This window comes from Mus musculus, chromosome 3 (assembly GCF_000001635.26).
Source record: "Mus musculus strain C57BL/6J chromosome 3, GRCm38.p6 C57BL/6J".
Lineage (NCBI taxonomy): Eukaryota > Metazoa > Chordata > Mammalia > Rodentia > Muridae > Mus > Mus musculus.
Genome location: NC_000069.6, coordinates 150,513,919 through 150,522,120, shown reverse-complemented (window position 1 = coordinate 150,522,120; position 8,202 = coordinate 150,513,919). Strand labels below are relative to the sequence as shown.

The following is an 8,202-nucleotide window of genomic DNA, read 5'->3' as shown; positions in this document are numbered from 1 at the left end:
CAACCCAGGGAAGTGAAAATAAGTAAGTCTGCAACTTTGCCAAAATATTGAGACATTCCATAATTTTAAACTGTTTCTAATTTTATCAAAAACAATGCTACAAAGATAAAGTCAAGCTTTGAAATCTTAAGCATAAAAGTCCCTTGAATAACATATAGGAGTAAATCCAATCAGTTCCATAAAACAAAATTTGTGAAAGGTAAGGAGGGAAACTTTTGTTTTCATTGTTATTGTTTTGACTCTTTTTGGATTAATATCAGAACTTACTACTAGAAATAAGACATGCTATCACTAAAATATTTCACAAGGTAAATGAGTTGTTCATGATACACTATTTCCACTAAACTTTAACATCTGGCATAATGTCCAAAGCATTTGGTCTCTTGGATTTCTACGATAGAATGTGTTTCTATACTAGAACGATAAAATATATAGCATTCTTAAAACTGTAATAGTAGCTTTGAATAATACTTCTTTATACTTTCTATACTATTAATCATAAAATTTATTTCTATTTGCTGCAAATACCACATTTATGTAATAATGTTTGGTCATCAGGAATCCTTGTTATTTTAGGTGGGAGAATTACATATGCAATTTCTCTGAGGAGTGATATATCTGAAGTGTTGATGGCTTCAAGTCATAGGAAGTGTCAAGTGCTTTCAAAATGGTAAGAGGCAGATTCTTGTTCAACAAAAACTTTCAGACTCTCAAGCTATGTAAGGCAGCAAGACTGAGTTTGATCAGTTTCTTACCCTCTGTCATTACCTTCTCCATATCTGTGACATCTTGACACCTTTTCTCTGATCACAGGAATTTATATCTTATTCCTCAATCATTCTCTTTTATACTCAATAAAAGAAATATAATGACATAATACAATATTCTCATAGAAAATAATACCTTGCTTTAATTATATCCAGAGTGGGCTATTATTTTTGGCAGTGTGATTTTGTTCAACTAAAATATGAGATCCTTGGGTATATTTTTAAATCTACCTTTAAAGATACAGAAAATTATTTTTATTGAAGGTTACTCTAACCAATAACTTCTTCCTTCAAGCGGTGACAACTTAAGGAAATTTGCCTTCCAGGTTTGGGGTGTACTTCTCCACTGCCTCAGGCACACTCACATTCTTTTTTTTTTAAATATTTTTTATTACATATTTTCCTCAATTACATTTCCAATGCTATCCCAAAAGTCCCCCATATCCTCCCCCCACTCCCCTACCCACCCACTCCCACTTTTTGGCCCTGGTGTTCTCCTGTACTGGGGCATATACAGTTTGCGTGTCCAATGGGCCTCTCTTTCCAGTGATGGCCGACTAGGCCATCTTTTGATACATATGCAGCTAGAGTCAAGAGCTCCGGGGTACTGGTTAGTTCATAATGTTGTTCCACCTATAGGGTTGCAGATCCCTTTAGCTCCTTGGGTACTTTCTCTAGCTCCTCCATTGGGAGCCCTGTGATCCATCCAATAGCTGACTGTGAGCATCCACTTCTGTGTTTGCTAGGCCCCGGCATAGTCTCACAAGAGACAGCTACATCAGGGTCCTTTCGATAAAATCTTGCTAGTGTATGCAATGGTGTCAGCGTTTGGAAGCTGATTATGGGGTGGATCTCTGGATATGGCAGTCTCTAGATGGTCCATCCTTTCGTCTCAGCTCCAAACTTTGTCTCTGTAACTCCTTCCATGGATATTTTCTTAATCAGGGAAACTTTAACTCAGGAGGCAGTGGCTATTGCATCCATCACTATTGTCATATCGTTAGTATGAGTGTTAGAAAGTTACTTATATTTTTATATTTATATGAATCATTTTGTTTCTTTATATATTGCTTTGGTTACAAATTAAATAATAAACTCTTTAATACTTACATAGTGATTGCATTTATCATTTAATTGAGGTAGTTTTGTTTGCTTAATTTGGGATATTAACTTTCCAGATTCTCCTTCTTTAGTATAGTTAAGCAGATCATAGAAATCAATAATGTATTTCATTTGACTACCATTTTCTACCCTATTCATCAGTCACTACAAAGTTGACAGGACTGACTATAAATATATATTTGTCAAAATCACTTGTAAAATAATTTTACATATTAAGGAACATTTGAAATTTGTGAGAATAACTTTGTATTTAAGCAGGTCTGCAATACCAAGAATGCTCCTAGCCCAACATGGTATTGCCCTATGAAGTTCATATAGTGTTGCCAAAGTAAAAAAAATATATATATATATACATATATATACATATATATATATATATATATATATATATATATATATATATATATGAAAACATAACCTAATTTATAGCATATAAAGAAGAATGACAATCTGTATAGGATTCTAGAGCTGTTAAGCATACAACTAGCTAGTTTTTTCTATTATTGGAACAATAGAAATATCTAATGTATGAAGATACTTTGCTGAAAGTTGTTCTCTTCTTTTGACTATTAAAATATAGGAGTTTCCTTGAAATTTCCCTAAAGCACTATCTGCAGAGGGAATTCCAGCTGCTTACCTATGTGCAAGCACAATGACAACCATGGAGAACACTTAGCATTTCAGCCCCCTAGCAGTGACCAGACATAGTCACCAAGGTGGCCTCACCTACTCTATTGCCCATGACCACTGAACGATGATCCTCATAGATAACCTGACACTTCCTTTAACTCTAAGTAAAGCTGCAAAGTTCTCACTTAAATTCAGCCTCATTTGCATTTTCTTTAAGAAATATAGCCTAAAATAATGTAACTATAGACTTATTAAATACACTCTCTAGCTGAACCAAAAATGATGCTGAAATTTTGTTATTTTGCCATTATATTATGTTTTGCCATTATATTATTATAATCAACTAATTTCAGGTATTCTAGCTGGTATCATCAGAGATAGCTGATCATTAAAAAAAAGTGTCTTAAAAATAACATCGATCAAACAAGTCCTAAATACATTTGTAATCATTGGTTTTTACACAAAATGCATATAATGATGCTTAGTCAATGTGAACTAAAATTGTCAAATAATAAGCCCAGTGACAGGTAAATTTAGCATTTGAGAAAAATTTATGCTCAAAATGCATGTTATACTAATTCTAACATGTAAGAAATTGAAGCATACAATTGAAATTTTCTTACGCTATCTTTAGGAGTCTTCCTGTGTTCCAAAACTGAGTTGATTCTGTTCCGTCTTTCCTGTCTTCTTCCTTTTCCACTTAGCTTTGTTCTGATTTATTCTTTTAGCATTTCATGCTGTACATTTTTTTTATCATATATGTTGTTACTCTACTTCTCCCATTTCTCTATCCAAAAACAGAACAAACACCCACACACACAAAAAATCCACTTGAAAATTATGGAGTCTGAATAGTGCTGGTCAGCAGTTCCTAAGCTTGGGGTTTGCAGTAATTTGTGGTTGGTATAGAGTTACTCCATTGAAGAAAAATGACTTTCCATCACCCAGGAGCTACCAATTGCAAAACTTTTCCTGTATAATGGTCAGAGTATGTGCCCATTTCCCACCTTCCATGTGTGGATAGTGTCTGTCTTGAGTCCGTGAAGATCTTGTTTACACTCTGACAGTGTTACTGAGTTCATATGTGCATTCACTCTGGTCCTGCTAAGTCTACAAAACTCCATTTCCTTAAAATCATCTGTCGGCTCTGGCTCATAAAATGTTTCCACCTTCTCTTCCATGTAGATACCTGAGCTATGCAGGTAGAGATGTGAGAAGACATTCTGCTTCATGCTGAGCACTTCAAATTATCTCACTGGCTTGCCACACATTGCCAGTAATTATATCATGTACTGCAGGAAGAAACTTCTCAGATGAGGATAAATCAATCACTTTTCTTCCAGTGTAGCAATATTTGATTACAAGATGTTTCATTGCTATGACTGTTTAGCATAATAATAGTAATTTTCTTAACCTTGGTCCATGAACTATGTAGTCTAAGGTTTCAGGCCTCATTAACAATATCAGGTATGGGTTCCATCTCAAGAAGTGGGCCTTAAATCCATTGCAAAGAGTGACTGGTTACCATTAGACTGAGCACAGGGTCCTCAATAGAGAAGCTAGAGAAAAGACCCAAGGAGCTGAAGGGGTTTGTAGTCCCATAGGAAGAACAACAATATGAACCAACCATTACCCTCAGAGCTCGCAGGGACTAAACCACCAACCAAGGAGTACACATGGAGTGACCCATGGCTCCAGTCGCATATATAGCAGAGGATGGCCTTGTTGGGCATCAATAGGAGGAGAGGCCCTTGGTTCTGTGAAGGCTGGATACCCCAGTGTAGGGGAATGCTAGGACAGGAAAGCAGGAGTGGTGAGCACGGGGAGGGGGTTTCTGGACAGCAAATAAGGAAAGGGGATAACATTTGAAATGTAAATAAAGAAAATGCCTAATTAAAAAAATCTTTTAAAAAAAGTGATTGGTTTCTTCAATCACATTCTTGTGATGAGTGTACCATTGGTACAACTTGCAAGAAGGGCAATACACTTTTCATATATTTATACTTTTCAAGGTTATTAGTTGAATGAGAATGAATTCTTGTTTCCCCTCCCTTAGCATGGATAGTATCTGTCAGCACTATGAATGCTACTGAGTATTTTTGAAACTTTTAGTTAAGTGACCGCATGTCACACATATTTGGTGTCTTCAGCAAAATGGTGTTTTGGTACCAGTTCACAGGTTACCCCATAGGTTTTCAATAATCTGCAGCATTATGGGTAATTTAGAGATCCTCTTTGGTCAATCACTAAAAAAAGATGAATCCCATTCTGCTAAGTAATTTAGATTACTTAGAAAGTTTATAAAGTAGTAGGATTCTATATAGATGTTCAAATAATTCTAGTGTTATTAGATCCTCAACAAATTTCTTTCTTTGTTCTGTCTTTCCATCCTCCTCCCTAGTATCTACTCCAAATATGGTTTCCCTTTAACCTCTTATAACATGATATGCTATATCCCCTTTTTGAAAGATCCTTACCTCCTTTTGATCCCTTATTAGCTACCTAACCTCTGTTAGTATTATTAATAAGACATATGCAACTAAACCTTAAAAGTTAATATGTACACATTAGAGAAAACATTAAAAATAACTTCTATTTGACTGATGTAATTATTATGTTGGAGGCTTACTGCTGAATAAGTTCACCCTTTCTAGTTATTTCTGGACTCTGACTGGCTGTTCTGGTTCAAACTCCTCTCCAACCTAACTGATTTATTCTGGTGTCTCTCAGCTTCTCACCAAATTACTCTGTTTGGCCTCAAACTAACTCTGCCAATTTGTTCTAATCTTGTGGCTGCTTCTCACTCTCTAGCTTCAACTGCCTTTGCTGACCCGCGTTGAGCTGCATGGAAAAAAAAGTCAGCTCGACTGCATTGAATTCACCACACTGACTCCCAACTGGATGACTCTCTCCCCTGTGCTGCTCTTAAATAGCATCTCTTTCATGTGCTATTCTCCTGGGAGTTGGACATATCCTGTCTCTGATTTATTCTGCTAATTTTTTTTCTGGTTCATCATATTGTCTACTCTTTGATTAGATCTCACTTTCAAATGTGGTTACTTCCTTCTACAAAGTAATTTTAACTTAAAGGTGTGAAATAAAGGCATGTCTGCATTCCAGCCAGGACACACAGACTTTAGGATTAAGATATGATATAAAATACTATATACTCTAATCTGGTTTGAATTGGTTTGTTTGGCGTTGGGGTGGGGGGGGGATAAATAATCTATCAGTCCCACACATCAATTCTGTTTTATACTTTGTTTTACTTGGGATAATGTTTTGCTTCCTACAGACCATAGAGATATGCAGACACCTTCTGAAGGAACCAGTGTAGATGATTTGAAGATTTTCATGAAATTGTAGCTATGGTTATGCCGGTGCGGAGGTGGTGTGGAGCTTGTCGGTCTCGAGCTCCTCCTAAGTGTGGGCTCACGCTAGGCTGCAGCAGAGCCTGTAAGAAAGGCAGGAGCTTGACAGCTTCAGGAAAGGCCCGTAGCGGTGACAGCGACCCGGAGTCATGAGCGACAGCGGTGAGCAGAACTATGGTGAGCAGGAATCCCGTTCTGCTTCCCGAAGTGGAAGTGCTCACGGATCGGGGAAATCTGCACGGCATACACCTGCAAGGTCTGGCTCCAAGGAAGACTCAAGGTGTTCTAGATCAAAGTCGAGGTCCAGGTCTGAATCTAGGTCTAGATCCAGAAGAAGTTCTAGAAGGCATTATACAAGGTCACGATCACGATCTCTCTCCATAGACGATCCGGAGCAGGTCTTACAGCCGAGATTATCGCAGGCGCCACAGCCACAGCCATTCTCCCAGGTCTACTGGAAGGCGTCATGTTGGGAACCGGGCAAATCCTGACCCCAACTGTTGTCTTGGTGTGTTTGGGTTGAGCTTATACACCACAGAAAGAGACCTAAGAGAAGTGTTCTCTAAATATGGCCCCATTGCTGATGTGTCTATTTGGATATGACCAGCAATCTAGACGTTCAAGAGGATTTGCCTTTGTATATTTTGAAAATGTGGATGATGCCAAGGAAGCTAAAGAACGTGCCAATGGAATGGAGCTTGATGGGCGATGAATGAGAGTCGATTTCTCTATAACAAAAAGGCCCCATACCCCAACACCAGGAATTTATATGGGGAGAGCCATTTATGGCAGCTCACACCGCCGAGACTATTATGACAGAGGATACGATCGGGGGGTATGATGGCGGGGGCTATTACAGCAGATCACACAGAGGAGGAGGTGGGGGAGGAGGTGGATGGAGAGCAGCTCAAGACAGGGATGACATTTACAGAAGACGGTCACCTTCTCCTTACTACAGTCGTGGAGGATACAGGTCACGTTCTCGATCACGATCCTACTCACCTCGTCGCTACTAAAGCATGAAGTTGAAGACTTTCTGAAACCTGCCATAGAGCTGGGATATTGTTTGTGGACAATATTTTCTATTGTCTCCTGTTTAAAAAGTGAACAGTGCCTAGTGAAGTTAGGTGACTTTTACACCTTTTATGCCGACTACTTTTGGTGGAGTTGAAATGCTGTTTTCATTCTGCATTTGTGTAGTTTGGTGCTTTGTTCAAAGTTAAGTGTTTCCAGAAAAGTATGTTTTGCATGTATTTTTTCACAGTCCAAATTTTGACTGCTGAGAAGTTTCTATTGTAAAAAACTTCATTTAAAAGGTTTTTCTACTGAATCCAAGGTATTCTGAAGATGGAAGCCTGTGTGTAAAACGCTACTAGACGGCAAAGAGCAACAGTAAACAAGTTTGATTTTTACTTTTCTTTCTAAATATCAATGCTTAACCAGAATAAAATAAAATAAAATAATTTTCTTTCAGGAGTCCATGACACTTGCCATATTCTATATACTTGAGATTAAGTGTTAAAAAATACGCTGTAACTCTGTACTGCTAGTATTAGAACAAAAATCTTCCCATACAGCAAATGCTTAATGCTTACATTAATGTGGATGTGTCGGCCTTTATGTAATCTGTATTATATATAGCAGGGACTAAGAGCTACAGATACATGCCTTTAAAGGGCTGTTTCTTAAGGCTGATACAATTATCAGCAAGTGACAATACATCCCACCACAGATGGACTCTTGATCTTCTAGCGTTTAGACGATATGAAAATACTGGGTGCTTCAAAGTATGGAAGGAGAGAAGGGATCATCAAACCTTGTCATGGATGAAGACTGCCTGTTCATTTTTTAAATATGATTTTCAGGTCCTTTGCTTACCAAAGGAGGCCCAATTCACTCAAATGTTTTGAGAACTGTTTAAATAAAGGCAAGAAAAATTTAAAAAAAGAAAGAAAGAAATTGTAGCTACTTCAGTCACTGTCACCACTAAACTTTTAATTTTAATTTTAACTTTGTTTTCTTTTCATTGATAACAGTGTGCCAAAAAAAAAACAAAAACAAACAAACAAAAAAACAAAACAAACAAAATAAACCTGTCTTCCAGCTCCTCAAAACCCTCCTATTCTTTCAACTGGGGCTATTTTGCCTTTGATATATGGAAGCAGTAGAAACTCAGCGATCCTGTCTCCCACTTTATAAACAATAATCTCCGTCATTCATTTGAAATCTTCATCTTTAGTTCCTGGATGCACAATGAATCTTTGAGATGTTAGGCTACTTCTTCTGAAAACCCTTCCTACTGTCTTTAGATG

At 37.4% G+C, this 8,202-nt stretch overlaps 1 pseudogene; it reads left to right on the top strand.

Annotated features, from left to right (window-relative positions):
• Nucleotides 5,891-7,906, top strand: Gm6439 (predicted gene 6439; annotated as a pseudogene).